The 22,948-nt window shown below is 43.2% G+C and overlaps 1 long non-coding RNA gene across 1 annotated transcript in view; it reads right to left on the bottom strand.

Annotated features, from left to right (window-relative positions):
- LOC309542787 overlaps nucleotides 1-22,948 on the bottom strand; it is a 49,434-nt gene that overhangs the window by 15,849 nt on the left and 10,637 nt on the right. Inside the window, exons 2-3 of the long non-coding RNA XR_014224433.1 lie at nucleotides 18,521-18,643; nucleotides 425-514 (exon numbers count right to left, since the gene is read on the bottom strand). This is a non-coding gene — a long non-coding RNA (uncharacterized lncRNA). The remainder of the gene's footprint in view (nucleotides 1-424; nucleotides 515-18,520; nucleotides 18,644-22,948) is intronic.

The raw sequence follows: 22,948 nt of genomic DNA, 5'->3' as shown, positions 1-22,948 counted from the left end.
AAAGAGTGGGTTATGAAGAGGAAGTAAGATAATTGAGAATAGGTTTTGAAGGGGAGATGTTATCATCTATTTGATTCTATCACTCCAATAACTTATTAAAAGGACCAGTCATTTGCTTCTAAGTCTATTGCTTCTAAGAGATGTTTTCAGGGTGCATGGCAAGTTGGTTAACCCACACTTTCTAACCCAGTTATCCTGCCAATTTTTTAATGACAAAAATTCCAATATGCAAAGTGATGGGAAATAGCACCGGGAAGAGCAGGATCACAACCAAATACCGGCAGCATCAAACAACTTCCACACTAGCAGATCAGGATGAAGGCTCACTGAACAGGTGACATTGTACAAGTTTTATGCAAATGTTTCAGCATTAATGTTCATTAAGCAGTTGGTCTGGAAGCTCCCTAACAGGTTTATTACTTACTAGCTTCATTCATCATCTGCCAGCTTCACCAAATGACTTTTCAATCTTCCAGGCCATTTTCAGAAGCAGCACTTCATTCTCTTCCTGCACCTGTAATTCAAATGCAAAATGCACATTAGCTAGAGAGTGTATATGATGTAAAACTGACACCTGTCTGTTTGCTATCTTGCACGAACAACATTCATGAGTGACACATCCCAGTCTAATAGATTTTCCTAGGGTTGTTGGTGTAAGCTACTAAAATCAGTCATTTGGGCACTAGAAATTAAGCCATTTCACAATGAGCAGCTAAAAATATGCACCTAAAGCCTCTTACCTGCTTTCCCCTTTGTAGACTCATTAGATCACTAAGATCATCAAGGGAGACTTTATTCATGAGACTGAAATCCACAGATTGCCACCTGACAGAAACACAGAAGCAGGCATTTTCTGCCATTGTACCTGTGCTTTGGAAAAACTCCCCCTCCCCCCATCTTATAGATAACACTCTGTATTATGTGTTTCAGACATCTTTTGAAGACATACCTTTTCCCTCAGGATTACAAATGCACTGTGTGTACATGCACACATGTATTTCCAGATGCTTCTTTATTGTTATACAGTTTATATTGATGATTTTATTGTATCTTTTATGTGTTTGCTGTGCACTGCTCTGAGATTATTTTAATAATAAGCTTGGAAATGTTCCCAGATAGATAAATAATTGTCCCTTCTTTAGTCATATCCCAGCACTGACAATTATATTTCAGAACCCCATAAGGCTCATTTCTCAGGGTTATCCGTGACTGGCATTTGGAAACAAACCACCACCACTCTCATACAGTGGTACCTCGGTTTAAGAGCAGCCCTGTTTAAGAACTACAGTGGACGCTTGGGTTGTGAACATGATCCGTGCAGGAAGCATGTTCACAACCCACATCGTCTGCAACCCACAGCGCCGCGTCTGTGCATGCGCAGGTCGCAATTCAGCACTTCTGCGCATGTGCAAGCGCAAGCACCGAAACCTGGAAGTAACCTGTTCCGGTACTTCCGGGTTTGGCGCAGTGTGAAACCCGAAGCGTCTGTAACCCAAGGTATGACTGTATTCGGTTTACGAACTCCGCAAAACCGGAAGTGGTGTCCCGGTTTGCACATTTTACCTCAGTCTAAGAACAGAATCCGAATGGTGGAAGGGCACCAGTGGCGGGAGGCCTCATTAGGGAAAGTGTGCCTCGGTTTAAGAATGGTTTTGGTTTAAGAACAGACTTCCGGAATGGATTAAGTTCGTAAACCAAGGTAGCACTGTAATGGAAAGGTATGTGCATGTTAGGCCATCCTAATATGTAATGCAAAACATCTTTACTTCAGTATATGAATATTGCTGACATCGTTTCCAAAATTGTGTACAAGGTTTCGTTTTGTTTTTTAAAAGAACCTGTGATATAGTTTCCTGAAAGGAACTCAGTCAAAATTGCATGTTGCATGAAGAAGTAATAACTGAGATATCTCTTCATTGTACAAGATGGTTTCCATCATGAATCTCAAATTACATTCTGCTTTCATATCCAATACCATCTCAAAGGGAACTTGGGGTTTTTTTAAATTGGGAAAAAGTACAATATTTCTGGAGATAAAAGCAAACAGCTGAAAACCATTCTCTCCTTATGGTCTTGGCCTGTATTATAATCATTTCCTTTCAAAGTAAGGGTGATCTGAGTAATACCAGGTGTACACAGTATGTGTGCTTTATTTTATATCGGTCTGTTTTGCCCTCATTTTTTAATAATTTGTACCTTCTCCAGCTATTATGTATAATCCCCAGCAGGACTTCAGAAAAAGAGTTAATTGTTGTGGACCATGTAAGATTGGGCAATTGGCCAAAAGCCACTCAGGATGCCCAGGTTGCACACTTCTGAACTAGAGAAAGAAAACAAGGGCATGTTTTTGGACACTATACACACCTCCTGGAGGATGTACATATTACCTGGAAAGTGTACAAACTGAAGTCAAGATGTGCACATTCCCCAAGGCCTGTTGAAGACTCTATAATGGCTAGATGGTATACAAAATTCAGTACTGCAATGAAAATTCCCCAAAGCTAATTGGAGATTTCTGCATATTGTCCAGAGAATGTACAAAATACAGTTAAGATATGCACATCCCCCCATGTTGACACTATGCATAATGACCAAAGAACATGCAATGTTGATAAATGCAAATTCCCCAAAGCTTCTTGAAGATTGTGTATATTGACTGGGAAATATGTACAATTTCCTCTGCATGGACAGATTATGTGCACATTCTCCATAAAGCCTGGTGAATTTGCATAATGGCCAGTTGTTTTGCACATTAATTATTCAACTTACATTAAACCTAACAACTACACTGTGCTTTATTTCTGCATTGGGCTTTATTTTCCCTCCTGACTGGTTTTAAACTGCTAAAAGCCAGTGTCTTCTTGTCCTGGGATTTAAATAAGTCTTTCCCTTGCTTCCCTTGTCTTGCAAGCTCCTCTAAGGGCTAACTAAATACGCTCATAAATATGCAACAGGTAGCTACAGCAGGTCGGGGAGATCGTATGCACACACATGCCAATGAGGCTAGGAGTCTCAGAAAAACAAAGACTTCCAATGGTGCCATTAGACACTTTTTAGCCTAAGGCATGGGTAGGCAAACTAAGGCCCGGGGGCCGAATCCGGCCCAATCGCCTTCTCAATCTGGCCCGTGGACGGTCCAGGAATCAGTGTATTTTTACATGAGTAGAATGTGTCCTTTTATCTAAAATGCATCTCTGGGTTATTTGTGGGTCATAGGAATTCATTCATTTTTTCCTTCAAAATATAGTCCGGCCCCCCACAAGGTCTGAGGGACAGTGGACCGGCCCCCTGATGAATAAGTTTGCTGACCCCTGGCCTAAGGCTCATCTTTGTCTAGGTTGGAGGCAATTGGTGACTTAAGAGTCTCTCTCTCTCTCTCTCTCTCTCTTTTAGCTTTATTAGTACAGTGGTACCTTGGGTTAAGTACTTACTTCATTCCGGAGGTCCGTTCTTAACATGAAACTGTTCTTAACCTGAAGCACCACTTTAGATAATGGGGCCTCCTGCTGCTGCCGCGCTGCTGGGGCACAATTTCTGTTCTCATCCTGAAGCAAAGTTCTTAACTTGAGGTACTGTTTCTGGGTTAGCAGAGTTTGTAACCTGAAGCGTATGTAACCCAAGGTACCACTGTAAATTTATTTAAGATTCAACAATAACAATAAATCAACAATAACTAATACATCAGTTCACTATTTGCTACAGTTGACCATCTTTAACAATAGTTAACAAACTACAAAACATCGCTTAACAGTCTCAGTTGGGGACTTAACAGATAAGCTTCCCTCTGCTGTGTGCTGCCTTCGCAGTGATAAATGGGCTTCTCCAACCCTGTAGCTAGTTCAAGAAAACAAGATGCATAGCTGCCTGCTGTGCATTTAACTGAATGCCTAGTGTGGCCTTGATCCATGCAGCTCAGGGCTAAAATGAACTGAAGGTAAAAACAGTGGTGGGTAGGATCCCCCACGCTTGGAGCCTACTCTGCTCACAGCGTCAATTACTTGAAGTATGGAATCCTACAACCATCCACTACACCCATTTGGGTTCTTACAACCATCCAGAGCCCCCAGCTAACCTAAGTTGCTGATCTGGCACATAGAAGAACAGCTAATGTAGGAGGAATCTACAAATACAATCCTGGTAAATTTGAACTGAGAAACTGTGTAATCAAAACAGGGATCTTTCTTTGATGTAATGACTGTGCCCACGTGCACACAAAAGAAACTAAATAAGAAATAAGAGGGGGGGAGATAGGGATAAGGGGGGCAATGATTTACCAAAATGAGGGAATCTGGACTGTTTTGGGCACATTAGGCAGTTTTTAAGGTATGAAGCTTATTTTTTTCTAATGTGATTCTGTAGATAAGAAACTTTTTTAAAAAAATAAATTGGGCAGTACCTCATAAGTTATTTATTGCAGATCATTTTAATATAAGTCCAGGCTAGGTGCCAGTTTCTGGAGCTTTTAATGGTCTTTTTGCTTTTATTTTAAGTTCGATTTCCTACTCATGCAGAATGTCCTTTTATTTATCCACCAAATGGAACACAGTGAATGTTGAGCCAGAGTTAAACTCAGCAAACCCTGACGTTCTCAAATCACATATTTGTCAGCTCCGTCTAGAAAAAGAGGCGCTATGAAGACAGTTTTGCATTTCTACAAGTTTGCCATGTATGCAAGTAGATAATTGAGTGCAGAATCCACCCATTACACCTTCTATAAAAGCAACAACACTGGTCTCTTATCCTTTTTGGCAGCAAAGAATAGAAATTAATCAACCTGTCAATTTCAGGATCTCTCAATATTTTCAGTCTTGTTTTCAGTTAGTTCCATTTGTGCATCAGTCTGCATTTTTTAAAAGTCCATGCAAAAATTTATCCTAATAAACATATTTTTAAAATCAATCTTCCTTAATATTTTGTACATTGTTTTCACTGACATAGGCATTCTGGTATGAGCTTTCCTCTAATCTACTTATTTTTAAAAAATACACATTGGTGGGAGAACTGCATTGCAAAATTTGGAGAAATGTAAATTTCTAATGTTTTGGTTCACATATTGGTTCAGGAAGTCAGAATTAGGCAAGTTCAAATTAAAACTACAGAGGTGAGGTTACAGGGAACCAGGCAGAGGGCCTTCTCAGTAGTGGCGTCTGCCCTGTGGAAACCCTCCCATCAGATGTCAAAGCAATAAGCAACTACAGTGGTACCTCGCAAGACGAATGCCTCGGAAGATGGAAAACTCGCAAGACGAAAGAGTTTTTCATTTTTTGAGCTGCTTCGCAAGACGAATTTCCCTATGGGCTTGCTTCGCAAGACAAAAACGTCTTGCAAGTTTGTTTCCTTTTTCTTAAAACCATTAATACCCAGGGTGCATTGCTTGAAGAGGTGCAGTTGCGACTTGACTTCGAGGAGCAACTCATAGCACGCGGTGTGGTAGCCTTTTTTGAGGTTTTTGAAGACTTTGGTGATTTTTGAAGCTTTTCCAAAACTTCTTTTGCAGCCATTTGGTAAGTTAAACTTTTAAAACTTTTTTTGGGGGGGTGGATTTTGGGTTGGGGTGTTTGGAATTCAAGGACTTGGTGTTGGGGAGGGGTTTGCAAGAATCTGGAAGCTTGTGTGTTTTTTCCTGCATTTTTATGATTTTTTGTGACCATTGGGGCACTCTGCTGTTGTTAAAAAAAAAAAGATTTCTGGGTTTGGATTTCTGTGTGGTGGGTGGCTGGGGGGGGGGTCAGGGAATTGTTGAGAAGGGGTTTGCAAGAATCTGGAAGCTTGTGTGTTTTCTGGGAGGTTTGGTGCTTTTGAATTTTTTGGATGTGAAGCATGTGCTGCCATGGGGCCCAAGAAGACTGCTGCTGCTGCAGAGGCCGGCGAGAGGAAGAAGGAGAAGGTGACGCTGGAAATGAAGAAGGAGATCATCCAGAAGCACGACGGTGGAATGCATGTGACAGACCTCGCCAGGGAGTACGGGAGGAATCCATCGACCATCAGGACCATCCTGAAGATGAGGGAGAAGATCCTTGCGACTGATGTAGCCAAGGAAGTCACCAGGATCGTGAAGAACCGCCCAGCTGTTCTGGAGGAGGTAGAGAAGTTGCTGCTCATCTGGTTAGAAGAGAAGCAGCATGCTGGGGACACAGTGACTGAGGCTGTCATTTGTGAGTAGGCCAAGGCCTTGCACGCAGACCTCGTCCGGCAACAGCCAGGAACCTCAGGCGAGCCAGAAGTCGTCAGCAAGCTGGTGGAGGAGCACGACCACGAGCTGACCACCCAGGAGCTGGTCGAACTGCAGGCAGAGGCTGCGCAGGAGCAGGCCTTGCTGGAAGAGGAGGGAGCAACTGAGGAATGGCTGTCCTCCAAAGAACTGAGGGACATTTGCCAGAAGTGGAAAGATGTGCAGGCTTTCGCACAGTGGCACCACCCTGACAAGGACCTGACACGTGACCTTGCGAACACTTTTGATACGAGGGTCATGTCGTCTTTCAGGGAGGTGCTGAAAAGGCGGATGAAGCAGCAGACCATGGACAGGTTCTTCAGCAAGAAGCAAAGAGTGGAAGAGGAACCTTCTTCGAGTTTTCCCCCAGAGTCTTAGAAAATGTATGTACAGTACACTTTGGTGATTTTTAAATGCTTTTCTGTCATGTTTAGAAACTTAAATTATTGTTCCTTCAATTTTTGAAATGCTCTTTACAGTATGTGTGACTTTAAAGAGCACTTAATAAACTCTTTTTGTTCCAAATTTGGCTTTGTTTGGACTTTTTTTGACCATAGGAACACATTAATTGATTTTCAATGCATTCCTATGGGAAATCATGGTTCGCAAGACGAAAAATTCGCAAGACGAAAAAACTCGCAGAACGAATTAATTTCGTCTTGCGAGGCACCACTGTATCTTACTTTTAAAAGACCTCTGAAGGCAGACCTGTTTAGGGAAGTTTTTAATGTTTAATGCTGTATTGTGTTTTTAAAATTCAGTTGGGAGCCGCCCAGAGTGGCTGGGGAAACCCAGCCAGATGGGCGGGGTATAAATTATTATTATTATTATTATTATTATTATTATTATTATTATTATTATTATTATCATCATCATTAGCTGAGATTCCTATATTGCAAGGGGTTAGACTTGGGTCCTTTCCCACTCTATGACTCTATGATTTTGTGATTCAACTAAATCATTTCACACATAGAACAACTTTAGTAATTACAAAATAACTCCACTGACATCTCCTTCCCTCATATGCTTCCTGTACCACACCTAAATTTGCTGCAGAGGGCCTCTAGAACAGATTTGGGAGGTGTGGGCGGAGGAGATGAAGGGGAAGTTCCATTGTGCTCTTGAAATTATTTCCATGTGTACACAACCCACAGAGTTGGCATATACCGTATTTTTTGCACCGTAACACTCACTTTTTTCCTCCTAGAAAGTAAGGGGAAATGTCTGTGCGTGTTATGGAGCGAATGCCTGCGGGTGGCGGGGGGGGGATCTGCTGCAGTCGTGAGCAGAGGATCCATGGTTCCCCTTCCTTCCCTCCTCCGTGGTTACAAACATGGATCCACATGGATCCTCAGGATTTTTGCATTGGGCTTCTCCAAACTCACTGTCAGATCACATGTCTGTGGCCACAGCATGAACCACAAAAATCACATATCCACTATTTCGTTGAGAATATTTTTTTTCTTGTTTTCCTCCTCTAAAAACTACGTGCGTGTTATGGTCTGGTGCGTGTTATAGAGCGAAAAATACGGTAAATAGCTGTTTTCTGCTAGGGAATGGGTGCAGAACCTCCAGCTCCCATGCCTCATTAGATCTGCCAGTCTTCCCCATTTGGTCCAACAGGCCACGTTGACCAAGTTACGTCAGTTCTGGAGCAGGTAAAGTCATGGCACCATACTCAGTCCTCCATTTTGATGCCGAGTCATTCATGTACGGTTGTGTGTGGATACTCAGCCATCAGAGAATATACCTAACAGAAGTATAGATCAATTCCCATTCTGCAATCTTGTCAACAAAGAACAACATCACGGAAGACCTGATCAAACACTTTTCTGAAATAAAGATACACTATGCTCACAGCATCCCCATGATCTACCAGACTAATAATTCTATCACAAATGCAGAATGGCATGGGTTGTTGTTGTTGTTTCTTGATAAAGTCATGCTAGCTCCTGGTGATCAATACATTGTTTTTCTGCATTGACTGCTATTGTAGAATTTTCCCCAGGATCACCTGAGGATGAGATATTTCATATCATCTGCTAAATTATGCAATATAAGCAACTATCAAAAAATAAATCAATTTGTCTAATTTGGTAGGATAATTAATTTGACTTTTTCTTGGCACAGAATTTTGGCTATCTATGTGTGGTGTTCTTATTTTTTATCTTTTTATCGCAGAATACACAGCTCTGACATTACATTTGCCTCTTTAAAAACGATTTTCAAAATCAGTTATCTACCAATTACAGTCAGAGCATTTCCTGGGCAACAGGGAACTTATTTCATTAGTTGGAGTCAGCTTGCAACAAGATAAGAATGCTCTATGCTTTCTGCATTCTAGTAAATCCCTGGGCAAATGGACATCATCACCTTGTGTGTCAAGCTTTTTTGAAGAGAGTATAGAGAAAAGAGATTGTAACTGAATTCCTTCTATAGTAGCTGAGGTGAGAACTCCTGTGGAATTCAGTTGCAAATTGCAAAACCACTGCTTGTGAGTATATATCCTAAGAGAGATTTTATCATAATTGTACTGTGGCCTAGTAAAGGTAAAGGTAAAGGACCTCTGGACAGGTAAGTCCAGTCAAAGACGACTATGGGGTTGTGGCACTCATCTCACTTTCACGCCAGGGGAGCCAGCGTTTGTCCACAGACAGCTTTTCGGGTCATGTGGCCAGTATGACTAAACCGCTACTGGCGTACGGAGGACTGTGACGAGTGCCAGAGTGCACAGAAACGCCGTTTACCTTCCTGCCGCAGCGGTACCTATTTATCTACTTGCACTGGTGTGCTTTCGAACTGCTAGGTTGGCAGGAGCTGGGACAGAGCAACAGGAGCTCATCGCGTTGTGGGGTTTGAACCGCCAACCTTCCAATCAGCAAGCCCAAGAGGCTCAGTGGTTTAGGCCACAGCGCCACCCGCATCTAGTATATGGTAATACCTAGTATATGGTAATACACTGACAGCCATGTCAGGCAAATTGTAATAGAAACATGTAATACCTAGTATATGGTAATACACTGGCAGCCATGTCAGGCAAATGGTAGTAGGAACACGTATAAGAGAGCAATCCAGAGGGGTGTTGGAGGATGAAAGGCAGAGGAACTGCCAGATCCAAAACCCTGCCGTGCTTGAATTTGTAGGGTAGAACGGCAGTGAGGGCAGCCTTTCCTTTTGTGTGTGTGTGTTTCTCCAGCTTGGTCCCAACAGGAAGGAAAATCCATCTGTTTTGGTGTCAGGGAAATGGATCAACACCTCAATGACCACCTCTTTCCATATGAACCGACCCAGACACTGATCATAACCTGAGGGCCTTCTTTTAGGGTTGCCATATTTCAAACAGTGAAACTCCAGGCAGCTTTTTTTGGCAGAGTTGTTGTGCCTCCTGACAAGCAGCTTTGATAACTGGACTAGGGTTTGTGTGTGACAATTTCAGGTTTATGTTCTGCTGAACTGGCACCAAAAGTCACAGAAACTAAGTGTAAACTGATTTGACAGAAGTAGTTGTGTGTGATCCAGAGGCAGAAGGACCCGAGTGTCCAGCGTTTTCCAAGAAAGCACAACTAACAGAACAAGTAAAGAGCACAGAAAATACAAAGTGATCTATTACTTCCCCAAATCACTGTGGCTGGAGAGCCCAAGTAAAATCATTTCCTCTTATTAGATGCTATGGACATCAGTCACAAAAGAGCCTTTACCCTCTACCCATCTGCCATTTTCCATACATGGTGAGCTTAGAAATAAATGTTTACTTTTTGCTGAAATACTGAAGATTTTTTTTTAATGTTCAAATCTCACAATCACTTGAAATTACTTCAGAACCCCAACTTCAATTCAGTGAGCTTCAGAAATAATCTGCTTCAGTTTGGACAAGTCCCAAATGTCTCTGAAGGCTTCCACTTGAGTTTTTGATTTTGAATTCTTCTAAATTTGATGCACAAAATCTTAGTAATACATCAACACACATATACATTGGTTCCTATACACACAATCTGAAGTCCTTTTGCAGGGTATAGGATCATCCATACTGGAGCTTGTGCATGTTTAGGTGTATGCATGTAGACCCTATGATCCTTGAATGCAGAATGGATGGAGGCAGCATTATCAGACACAACCCTAAACAGCCAACCAGAACAAAATAATAATCTTCATCTGATAAGGAAGGAGAGCAAGACAGACCTGCTGAGGCAGGAAGATCACTGGGCCATTTGTACATGAATTAATACCTGATTGGAGCTCTCTCTCTCTTTCCATATATAAACACAAGCCACGCACAGGCAAGATAATTGGTATAGATCTTTCATTCACATCACTCTGCTGATAATAATGGGGAAATGTGCATTGACAGAATGCATTGAGCAAGTTGGGGAAGTTAACAGAGATGTCCTTTATGAATAATCTGACCGTGTGTGTGTGTGTGCGCGCGTGTGCACACACACACACACACACACACTCTACCTCCTTTAGCACATTTTTGCCTGACTGAGCTGTAAGTGTACATCAGGCAACTAGGGAGTATTATCTTCTACAGAGTTCAGTGCAAAAAGCTCTGATAAATAGCAACAATAAAGCTTTCAAGCATTACAATCAATACTTAATGGAATAATGTAAATCCAGCCCAGGGATGACTGGGGGATTCTGCTATCTAGCAAAAAGCAAGAGATTGATGCACAGCTGCAAAGGTGCTTCCTTTTTTTCTGATGTAAGCTGAGAGGAGGGTACAATAATGCACTAAAGTTGCTTTGCTTGTATTGTGCAGATATTGCTCTTTTCATCTTCATTTTTAATGGGAGGGGGGAGCCCCAGAGACTCAGTCTCTCCCAAAGCTCTGCTTTAAAAAAGTTGTGCTGTTCTCCTCTTTAGACACATTTACACATCTTCCATCAGCTTGGGGTGGGGGGCGAGGGGAGAGATTGCAGTAACAACCCCACCACACACACACACACACACACACACACACACACACACAAAACCACCACCAAAGAAACAGATCTGCCTTGAGGCAGCAGAAAATGCATGTGATAAGGGAATAGCCATGAAGTGCAAAGGAGTATTTAGGTTTTAGAGGTCTTTGACTGGAGACTGTATAGGCAATGTGAAGGATGTGTGAAAAATTCAAAATCAAAGCACAAGAATAAAGAGGATAATATAAGAAAACTTGCTTGAAAGTCACAACTGTCCACAAAAGAACATGGTGAAGATGGAGTTGGCAGGGAGACATCAAAGAAGACTAAAGGCAGCTCCATACTAGAGAGAAAAGAGGGGGAAAGAGTTACATGGAGTTGCCTTCATTTGTACTAGAGTACAAGATCAGATAGGGACATGGGTCTAAACCACAGAGCCTAGGGCTTGCGGACCAGAAGCGAGATGAGCGCCGCAACCCCAGAGTCGTCAGCGACTGGACCTAACGGTCAGGGGTCCTTTAACCTTTACCTAGTTAACTAGTTCCATTAACACAGGAATATGGCAGGTGGCACTGTGGGTTAAACCACAGAGCCTAGGACTTGCAGATCAGAAGGTCGGCGGTTCGAATCCCCGCGACGGGGTGAGCTCCCGTTCCCCGGTCCCTGCTCCTGCCCACCTAGCAGTTCAAATGCACTTCAAGTGCAAGTAGATAAATAGGTACCGCTCTGGCGGGAAGGTAAACAGCGTTTCCGTGGGCTGCTCTGGTTCGCCAAAAGCAGCTTTGTCATGCTGGCCACATGACCTGGAAGCTGTCTGTAGACAAACGCCGGCTCCCTCAGCCTATAGAGTGAGATGAGCGCACAACCCCAGAGTCGTCTGCAACTAGACCTAATGGTCAGGGGTACCTTTACCTTTACAAGATCAGATGGGCAAAGGGTGGTGAACCATTCTTGGAAATGCAATAGGCTTGTTGTTGTTGTTGTGGGGAAATTGCCTGTTCAGAGTTGACCCAACCCCACTTTGCTTGTTTCTCTCTAGAGGGAGAGCAGGGTCACACCTTGTAGCCCTGACCCTGCCATGATATGTCTAGCTGCCATGGTGGTCCATGTATTGGACGGGGCAGACTTTGGTAATCTTTATGCGCGATGAGCAGGATTGTAATTGTGAGAGGAGAATGACTGGAGAGGGCTACTGTCGAAAGCAGGGTTTAAATCACTGCCTATCCTGCTACTGGGAACATATTTGCCGGGGTTACATTTATGAGGAGAATCTCTTGTTAACCTGTCAACAGCACAGTGCAAGCCATCAGACTTTGCTGCCACCATGTAAAATGAGCTGAAAGAACTGGGTATACCCTGCCAAAAAAAAAAAAGGCAAAACATTCACAAGGAAATAGTCTGCAGCCCCAACTGTGGCACTCCATTTCAGCCAGACCCCTTTCCAGACCTGAGAATTCAGACTCTCAGCCTGATGTTGGCACCAATTCACCATTACGTCAAGTTAGATGAAGTTCCACATGGAGTATATCATTATTTTTGCTCCTCTTCTGACTTTAGAATATGCCTTCATTTTTATTTACCACATGGGGATAAATATCTACATGTGTAGCTAATTTGAAATTATTATTTTTTAACTAAAGCCATTTTAAAGAGGATGACATTCCGTGTGACATTCGGGGTGACAGGCTTCTGGGTTAGAGTTGTCCTTGAACATGCTGGGGAATTTTTGGAAGTCAGCTATGAATTTCATTTGCAGGACCAGCTTTCAGCTCTTTCTTTCTGCCATGCTCCACAAAAGGTTCAAATGCATATCGCAGTTCAAATGGGTACACTCTGCATTGACTCCAACTATCCCAACCGACCAGAGACAACTTTAAGTTCTTATGCTGGGAAGCCTTTTCAAAGTTTCATGCATATGATTGTGGCCAGTGGTCCTACTTTACAGAGGGCAGCCCTCTCCTTGAAGCACTATCTAGTTCAAATCTGGTTTAAAGTTTAAATCAGGGCAGTTTAATCTGCCTTGCTTATTTAACGTATATGCAGAATTCATCATGCGAAAGGCTGGACTGGATGAATCCCAAGCCAGAATTGACTGCTGGAAGAAATATCAACAACCTCAGATATGCAGATGACACAACCTTGATGGTAGAAAGTGAGGAAGAATTAAATAACCTCTTAATGAGGGTGAAAGAGGAGAGCGCAAAATATGGTCTGAAGCTCAACATCAAAAAAATGAAGATCATGGCCACTGGGCCCATCACCTCCTGGCAAATAGAAGGGGAAGAAATGGAGGCAGTGAGAGATTTTACTTTTTGGGCTCCATGATCACTGCAGATGGTGACAGTAGCCATGAAATTAAAAGACGCCTGCTTCTTGGGAGAAAAGCAATGACAAACCTAGACAGCATCCTAAAAAGTAGAGACATCACCTTGCCAACAAAGGTCCGTATAGTTAAAGCTATGGTTTTCCCAGTAGTGATGTATGGAAGTGAGAGCTGGACCATAAAGAAGGCTGACTGCCGAAGAACTGATGCTTTTGAATTATGGTGCTGGAGGAGATTCTTGAGAGTCCCATGAACTGCAAGAAGATCAAATCTATCCATTCTTAAGGAAATCAGCCCTGAGGCTCACTGGAAGGACAGATCGTGAAGCTGAGGCTCCAATACTTTGGCCACCTCATGAGAAGAGAAGACTCCTTGGAAAAGACCCTGATGTTGGGAAAGATGGAGGGCACAAGGAGAAAGGGACGACAGAGGACAAGATGGTTGGATAGTGTTCTCGAAGCTACTAACATGAGTTTGCCCAAACTGCGGGAGGCAGTGGAAGACAGGAGTGCCTGGCGTGCTCTGGTCCTTGGGGTCATGAAGAATTGGACATGACTAAACAACAACAACAAAGAGTCGTGCTAAAATCAACTGGTTACAATAATTGTGGTAGAATCATCCTTTCACAAGCAAAGAGCTGCACTCACCACAGGGTTGTGTATACCTTCTCATCTCATCTTATCACCACGATGCATAGAGGCCAAACAGGAAGTGGCAAACAAAATTGTGGACAATGAATTAACATACATCTAAACCAGTGCTTTTTTCTGGGTGTATTCCAGGGTGTACAGTACCAGCATCTTTTTTCTAGAACAAAAGAGAACAAAAGCACTGATTTAAAAGTGTGGCACATCCTGTGACAACTTCATGCTGAGTACCGGCACCCTTTTAAATGGAAGAAATGCACTGATCTGCACTGTGGAAAAACAAAATCCACACTAAATAGTCTCCTTGAGGAAGAAAAGCCATACTGGTTCTCAAGTCATAACCCACCCTTATTATCCATCAACAGAGTTGCCACATGGCATGCTAGTCTCTGACCTAATTTAGCAGAGGGTTGTCTCGTGAGACTGCTTTTTAGTGGCTCTGAGGAGGAGGCAGGAGAGAGAGGGACCGGGGCTGAAATTCTGCCATATGCCATAACATATGTACAGTCAGCTTACACTGAACTGAATTTATGTCAACATGTGGCCTTCCCATTTAAGCATATCATGACAAATCCCAACCTCAGTTACACCCTCTGCAACCACATTGCCTTAGAAACGCAAACCACTGGGAAAGATTTGGGCTATAATAGCCCATAGACGCTGCCAAACGATAAAAGTATTTTAAATATAAATTCAAATATTCTTCACAAACCCCCAGTCTCTCCCTCTCTCCCTTCCCCCATGCTGTTTCTCTCGCACACAAGCACAACATGTCAAACCAAGTACATTTTCAACTGGCTTGTGTATGACTCTTTAAACATGACCCAGACTGAATCACTTTGGGATTTGGAAACGAAGCCATGGGGCCGCTTATGAGATAGAGTTTGGGCTCTGAAAATAACTATTTGCTCACCAGCCTGTTTTGAGTGTAAGCAGAGGGAGACAGAAAGTAAGTGTAAGCAGTAAGGACAAAGTAGGATACATGGAAGATTATGGTGAGTGGAGGGGTAAAAAGCCCACACGGTTTTGTTCCAGGACCCTTAGTCCACTGCTGGGCACAAAATGATTCCTCAAGAAGCCACCTCAGATCAGAGACAGCCTCACTGTTAGACGACGGAGGGCACTTCAGGCAGCAGTTGCTAAGGGACAGAGAGTAGTGGCAAAGTGTTGGAAGACAGGACTGTGTGTGTTACATCACCTGCCCTGTCCTGCTAGCCTGCTGCACTCAGGTGAGCTGGAGGACACTGCCTCATTGCCAGTGTTGAAATCAGGTTCAACAGGAGCTCAATCTTTTTATTTGCCTTGGGTAGGAACATATTTTGGTCTGGCCTTCCCTGTGAACCTGCTGAAGGGCAGGATGTAAACAATGTTATAGCTCTCACTGAGACCATTTACCAGCCATGGATAAGCCATAATGGAAAGATGCAGGAACACAACGAAGACGAGAAACAAAAATCCTACACCCACTTTCTATCTATAGCTTGCTAAAATTGCAGAAAACAAACAGCATCATCTTTGTGAGAAATGGGTCTGGAGAATAGTGTAGCTTTATGAATGTGAAGACTCCACACCCTGACAAATCTGAGGGAGAAGAAGACAAGCTGCCTCTGCATATGTTACAGCATATGGCAGAAATTCAGAACCACTCAGTCTAAGTTATTCTTTGTCCTCAGAGTCAACAAATGTCTGTGTTAAATTAGGTCAGGGTCTGGGCGAATCTCTGCTTGCTCTAGCACCAATTAACTGGAGGTAAAAAATGATAAACCATGGATGACTAAATTGGGTATTTCAGCAACAGAAATGATTTAAAGTAGATTTATGGGGTATATTTAACTGTGACCAAAATTTCTATGCAAGTTTTAAGAGTTTGGCCTCAATTCCCATGATGTTGAGGGAAGCTCCTTTGTTCTTTTAAAGGGGTGTTACATTCAATAACTTGATCTGCAAATATTTAATATTTGTTTGACTAAATAGCTACAGCTTTTAATATTTTGTTGAGTGCTCTGGTTGCTCCTGGGCTATTTTGCATAGGAACTTTATCATCATTAGAAGTACCAAGTACCAACCTTTTCATTTACTTTATGTATTTTGTAATGATTACATATATTCCAATGGTGATCTGAATATATATCATCATTATGATTGCTGTGGCACATTTTAAAAGTATTTAATATACCTTGTTCTATCTCAGAATAACAATATTTTTATGATATTCAACCTCACTAACCTAGATAGCACCTTTGCACCACCAGCTGCCTCTATTTCCTCTCAAACTTACCTGAGGTTGCTCAATGGTCCTTAATAAGAAGAGTTGTGTCTAATGCTCATACTGCCAAAGTTAGAAACTTCCTTGCAAACATTACAGATGCCCTTTTCACATGTCTATGAGACATCCCAACATTTTCTATTTTAGGCCAACATTGAGACCTACAGATTTTCTCAATGGATTTTTTTTTCAAAAAATCCATTTAACTGGACCATCTGAACAACTGCAGTTGGCCCCTAGAACATGCAAAGAAATAAAAAATACTAAGGACAATAAAATACACAAGTAAAGTGACCAACGAAGGCATTAACTAAGTGACTTTACATGACTATGAATACTCATTTCTTTTTTAAAAAATAGGTGGGGATTAGCAAAGATACTTGGATTGTGAGAGTAATGCACAGGTCACAGCCAAATTTAAAAAGCTCATTTTACATTATGTAGAGCTTCGAAAAACTAAAATTACTTCAGCAAATACTTAAAATACTTAGTTAAGTATGTTTCCTAGGAAATGAATCTGGTCTGGTTGAAGCAGCAGTAGGTATAGTACGAAGAATCCTTCAGAGTGGAAAAAAAATATTTACAGAGAGTGAGGAGCAAAGCTGCCTTTCAAGCCCCTCATTTCCTCCCACCTCCCCTGTTTTATAGATGGATTTTCTGCAGATGCTGGTCCATTGTGCTACTTTAGAGGCACACTGGAGGCTATTCAAAATTTTATGTTCGCAGACAAAAAAAAATCAGTTTTCTAAGACCTGGGGTTACAATAAATATTATCTTTCCAAACTCTACACCACAAAAGCAAGCTGCAAACATCAGCTGCTTCACAGAAGCAGTGATTTAAGGGTTTGTACTACAGTGTTCACTTCTCATAAGCCCCTTTCACATGTTAATCCTGTGATGGCAATCCATAGGTTTACAGGGAAGTGGATTGACTTTCAGTAGATCACAATGAGGGAGCCGCTCTGCTATGTGTTAAACCTGGACCCATAATTAAGTCATCTATGAATGATATAGCAAGACCTTTGGCCTTGACCCTGAGGTCACATGGATCCTTCCTGTGGCCAAAAAATGAGTGTGGCCTTCTGCGGGAGAAAAGCTTATGCAACCAGGCCTCAATGTGCATATGCTTCCACAGGAGCTAGAACCCTGTGTGCGTAAAGGTGGACTGACCAAGACTTTTCCTTCCAGGTGTCCATGTTCAATGTGTGGACATTAGTGGAAGGAAGCCGCACAACATCAGGGCCAACTCTGCCATTCCACTGTGCCTTACTTATGAAGTGTGTAAGTATAGTGAATTATAATTGCTGAGTTTCAAAACTAGTAAAAGTAGATTTGTACCAGGAAGAGAATCCATGCCATCTGAAGATAACACACAGGAAGAGAGGGGAAAGTCCCAGTGCAGTATGCACAGTGGAGCAGTTCATGAGCCCATGGGTTCAGAGAGCTCTCTGGAAAGATAGCCATGGACTTTGATTTTATATGTCATGTGTGCTGAAGTTTGTCTTTCTCTAGGCGAAAGCACATGATTGTACATCAAAGTGCTAGAACTGTCACAAACTGCATGTCATAGAGCAACCATAGGGAATCTCTTCCCCTGTCTGATGGAAGCAGCAGAAAATATCTTCTCTGATTTTGTTTTTGACAGGATGGCTTCTCTGACAGTAGTTCCAGTATAAGAAAGGCTTGATCAGATTGCACATAATTGATTTAATGTCATATTTTCCCAATGTACTGCAAAAAATATATTGTATATAAGAAAACACTAGGCCTCTTTAAAAACAGATAGGTCAAAATAATTGAAATCATTATTTCTTATTTTAAAAAGATGAACCAGAAATAATGCCATTTATTACTGTTAACTTAGGCCTAAGTTTCTTTCAGATCACATGCAACCATAATGCGCACGTGCGCATGCATGCATGCACACACACACACACACACACACTCGTCCCTTTATGAATTTTGTATTATCGTAATATTGAGCGAGGGAACCTCTATGGTGCACTGAATATACACTTTATAGAGTCTAAAGCATTTCATGGCAGCGACTCTTCTTCAGGCACACTGATTAATAAAAAAATTCTCAAGTTATAAGTCTTTGAGGCAGTATTGAAGACTTATTTGTTCCATTACTGCTGTGAACTCAAAATAATAGGCTCAACACCATACCTCTTCAGTATATCTTTGAGGTTTCCTTTCTCAAAATTCTGGGTTGGTGCCTTGTCTCTTTTCCTTCCTCTTACATGATTTGATCTCCAGAGGCTCCGGTTAGGTAAAGGTGCATTAGAAAACCTACAGTAAACATAGTAAATAAAGACCAATCACCTAGGGAGGTATATTTGACTAAATAATGGTGTGAATGCATGAAGGCCACCACAGAAACCATGGTGGATACAAGATTCCACCCATGGTGGCAGCAAAGGGGGGCTCTGAGTCTATCAGCTGTGGCAGCCTCGAAGCAGAGCCACAAAAATGATGGTCAAACCACCCCATCTGCTGTCCTGATGGCTTCTTCTTCTTCTTCTTCTTCTTCTTCTTCTTCTTCTTCGGGCAATCACTCGTAGCCGAGTAAGATAGTCTTCCATAAACACAGTTTTAACAACGAGTCCCTAAGTGACTGTGGAGTTGTGGTGCTCCACTGCTCGGCTCCCAGCTGACGTTTCGAATTGCTCTTTTAGGTTGCAATCCTATATACATTTACTAGGAAGTAAGTTCCACTGACTTCAACAGCCTTATACTTACAGCGTTATAGTGTCATACCTATGCATGTCTTTTCAGATTCTATTTAATCTGTTCAGAGCAGAGCTGGCCCAGCCATTAGGCAGAGTGAGGCCACTGCCTCAGGCGGCAGAAGTTCCCAAGACGAGACCCCACAGATCTCTGTCAGTGGTGAAGGAGCAGTGTCAGCATCAGTGCCGATTTCAGGCAAAATTGTGTCCATTTGGGGTGAGATCTTGCCTGAAATTGACACCATCTTTCCCAGCGGCTGATGAGACAGTGCACATGGTGGTGGCAGTGGCAGGGTGTGGTTGTGGCGGCAGGAGTGGCGGCAGCAGCAGGGCAGAGAGGCATTTCCTGTTTCATCTCCTGTGGTGAAAAGGGACGTGTCACCCCTGATTCAGAGTCTGTTGAATCCCACACCTGCTTACCTGAGAGTATGTCCAACTAAACTCAGTGGTGCTTACTTCTAACTGGATGCACACAGGGCTGTGTTATGAGGGTCCTAGATTGTGCTCATATTGTTACTTCTGAAAAGTCATCACTATTGCCCAAAACACCTTTATTTTTGTGTTTCTATTTACCGTATTTTGCGCCCCATAGGACGCTCCGGCCCATAGGACGCACCTAGTTTTTTTGGGGGGGGGAAATAAAGAAAAAAAAATTATTTTCCCCCCAGGTGCGGGGCTGGAAGAACCAGGTCGGGGAACAGTGGGAAGGCACGCTCTGCCTCCCTGCTGTCCCCCAAGCTTGTGGGGCTGGCGATGGGGAGAAGTGCGCTGATCCCGGGACTGCAGGCAGCTCTGCGCAACCCTCGGAGCCGGTCTCCCGAGGGTTGCGCAGAGCTTCCTGAAGCCTGGAGAGCGAGAGGGGTCGGTGCGCACCGACCCCTCTTGCTCTCCAGGCTTCAGCGAAAGCCTGCATTCGCCCCATAGGGCGCACACACATTTCCCCTTCATTTTTGGAGGGGGAAAAGTGCGTCCTATAGGGCGAAAAATACGGTACTTTTCTGCCTTACAGTGTCCACGGCAGTTGCAGTGTCCACTGCAACTACTTATAACTCTTGTTTTTTAAAAAAATGATGTTCCCCAAAGCTGTAAAGATAATCCTTTTTGTAAGGCTCTGGTGCAATTGACTTGCAGGGAGGGGGCGCAGGATCAAGCAGTTCATTTAAAAAAAACATTGTCTATATCTTATTTAACAAAAGTTTAATCGCGGATTTTTTAAAAAAAACGGGAAGGAAAGAATAGATTTGTTTGCCTTGAGAAGTTTTGGTTTCCCTGATTTAACAGACAGAGAGCTTCTGTGGCTGGGGGGCTACTTTGTTCCTCTGAAAGTGGCTACTGAGGAACCTTGGAACATAAATACATTCAATAAGCCAATAATTCTGCCTGCATTTGCTGCTGCTCTTGAGGGTATCTCCATGCTGGCAAACAGAAGGGTAATGGGAATTAGAAGAAGGGGGGGGAGAGTAATAAAAATATAAATCACAAAAGGAAGGAAATCCATTTGGTCCTTGGCAGAGGAGACACCGCTCAGCTAATCCATGCTGAGTGCAATCCAATACTCCTTTATATAATCCTGTGCTCGTGGAAGAAAATTAAAGTTTAATGCAATAACAGCTGACCCAAATCACTTTTGTTGCCCAGAAGCAGATTAAAGAATAGTTAAAAATCATACAAATCTAATTTCTTCAATTTTAAAAAACTTCACTCTGTAGCATCCTGATTCTTTAATCCATACCATCAGGTTTTGATTATTATTAAGCATATATTACCCATGCAAGACAGAGGAGGAGGGGGAGGGAGAGGAGAGAGGGAGCAACAGCCAAGATATGATTTCTACACAAATGGTACACCCTGAAGCTCTTTGAAAATCTGTTCTTTTTATAATAGGTGTATATACAGGACTCATCTTCTACCCCATCTGTGCCTGTGATATCTTCCTTTTAAAAATTGTTTAATTTACTGAAATAGTATACAGTCTTTGGAAGCTACCCTTGAGAATCATAGATCACTGATAAACAGGATATGAATAACCTATGTATGGATGATATCTAATTAAGTCAGGGTTGGAGAACCTCCACCCCAGGGCTCAATGTGGCCCTCCAGGCTTCTCTATCTGGCCCTCATAACTCTCCCCAGCAGTAGTGTAGCAGGGCGAGGGGAGCCGTGGCCACAGGCTCAGAATTCTGAGGGGCACAACCTGGCACCCCCACAACAGGCTCTGTTGCTGAGACCACGTGGCTGCCACCTTCTGGAGCCATGGAGCACCTGGGCGAGCCTCTGGGGCTGCGGTGGCACCTCCTTCTCCTTATAGCTGGTGAACAGATGCCTGCCCAGTGTGTAACTCCTGCCAGCCGGAGCCTGGATTTCCCCGACCCATGTCAGTCCTTCCCTGGGGCCTCCCTTCTGGCATGTGTCCTTAGCTGAGGTATGGAGCCACCCACTCACGTTCATTGACCCACCAGCACTCATCCTTGAGGTGCACATCCAATGAGAGAAAGCTGCGCTTGGCACCTCGACCTGCTCTCCACTGCCCTCCTACTAGACCTGCTGCAGCTGTGACTCTGGCATTGCTGGGGTGCTTCCAAGCCTACCAAAGAGTGCCAGCCGCCGCTCCTGATGGGAGACTGAGCTGAGAGGGCAAACGTGGTGACCTCCATGAGGAGTAGGCACTGCAGGGGCTCAGGGAGCGAAGTCTGTCTGTTGTCTCCCATACGACACTTGCAATAAGGTTAGGGGGCACAATCCTTGTCTTGCCCTGGGAGCTGGCAATGCAGCTACGCCACTGCTCCCAAGTGTTTTTGCTTGACTAGAATGCTTGACTTGAACTCTGATTATGCCTCTGGTTTCCTCAGATGGAAGACAGAGTGGGTGAGTGTGTGTTTATAGAAATGAGCCTACTGCACAAAGATAAACTTTACATTTGTTGCTTTTGCCTCAGGCCATGCCCACCTTGTGGATCTTGAAAGATTGCCCAGGAACCTTATTTTCAAGGGGAGTGCAACCCCACCCCAAGCAGGCTAAATCCCAACACCCTGAACTGCCTCCCAACTGACAATGAGGCCCATCTGTCTTGTCTGGGTTAAGTTTCCATTTTTTCATCCTCCTCCAGTCCATTTTCAATGCCAGACATTGATTCAGAACATCAGCAGTTGGTGATGGAAAGGAGTAATAAGAGTTGAGTGTTATCCACATACTGATGACGCTAAGCTCCAAAGGCCTGAAGAGCCTCCTGCAGTGCGCAGGCCACAGGATTGGCCTTTGCTATATGAAAAGAAGATCATTATGTACCAGAGGAGATCTATGCAAATAGCATCAACCCAGCTCTCCCCATTTCAGGCTGCAGCTCAGCGCAACTTGACATCAGCTGAGCTATTTACTCATTGGCAAGTCTGAAAGTACAGCCTATAAATCAAGCTGCATTAGATTACTCACAACACCCTGTGGAAAATCTAAGTGAAACTGCATGTGTAAATGTAGGGAGTGGGAAAAGCTTCTGTCTCTTGCCACTCCCACCCAACAATGGTCACAGAGCAACCACATCCTCTATTAGCCTTTAAGAACAGTTATTGTTTCAATCTGTTCCAATGACTCTGAATCAGCCAGCAGTGGCAGCAATGCTCAGTGTAGAAATCTCCTGAGTGTCACTGGATCCCAAAGCCAGTTCCTGGTGCATTTGGCCACTTGTGCTGCCGGCTTCCTGGGCAGGCTGGAAAATATATTAAACACAGTTGTAGAGAGTCCCAGTTCCCTGCTCTCTCCCTGTCTAATCCCTTTGCAGGCTTCCAAGCTTAAACTGCAAATGTCATCACCACAAACGCAGTAGTTGAATCCAACAGGTGGGGTAATAAAACATGACATTTCCAGCCAGTTT

This window comes from Podarcis vaucheri (genome assembly GCF_965113315.1).
Source record: "Podarcis vaucheri genome assembly, chromosome: 11".
NCBI classification, from domain to species: Eukaryota; Metazoa; Chordata; class Lepidosauria; order Squamata; family Lacertidae; genus Podarcis; species Podarcis vaucheri.
Note: the sequence above shows the minus strand (reverse complement) of the source record. Positions and strands in the feature narration are given on the sequence as shown.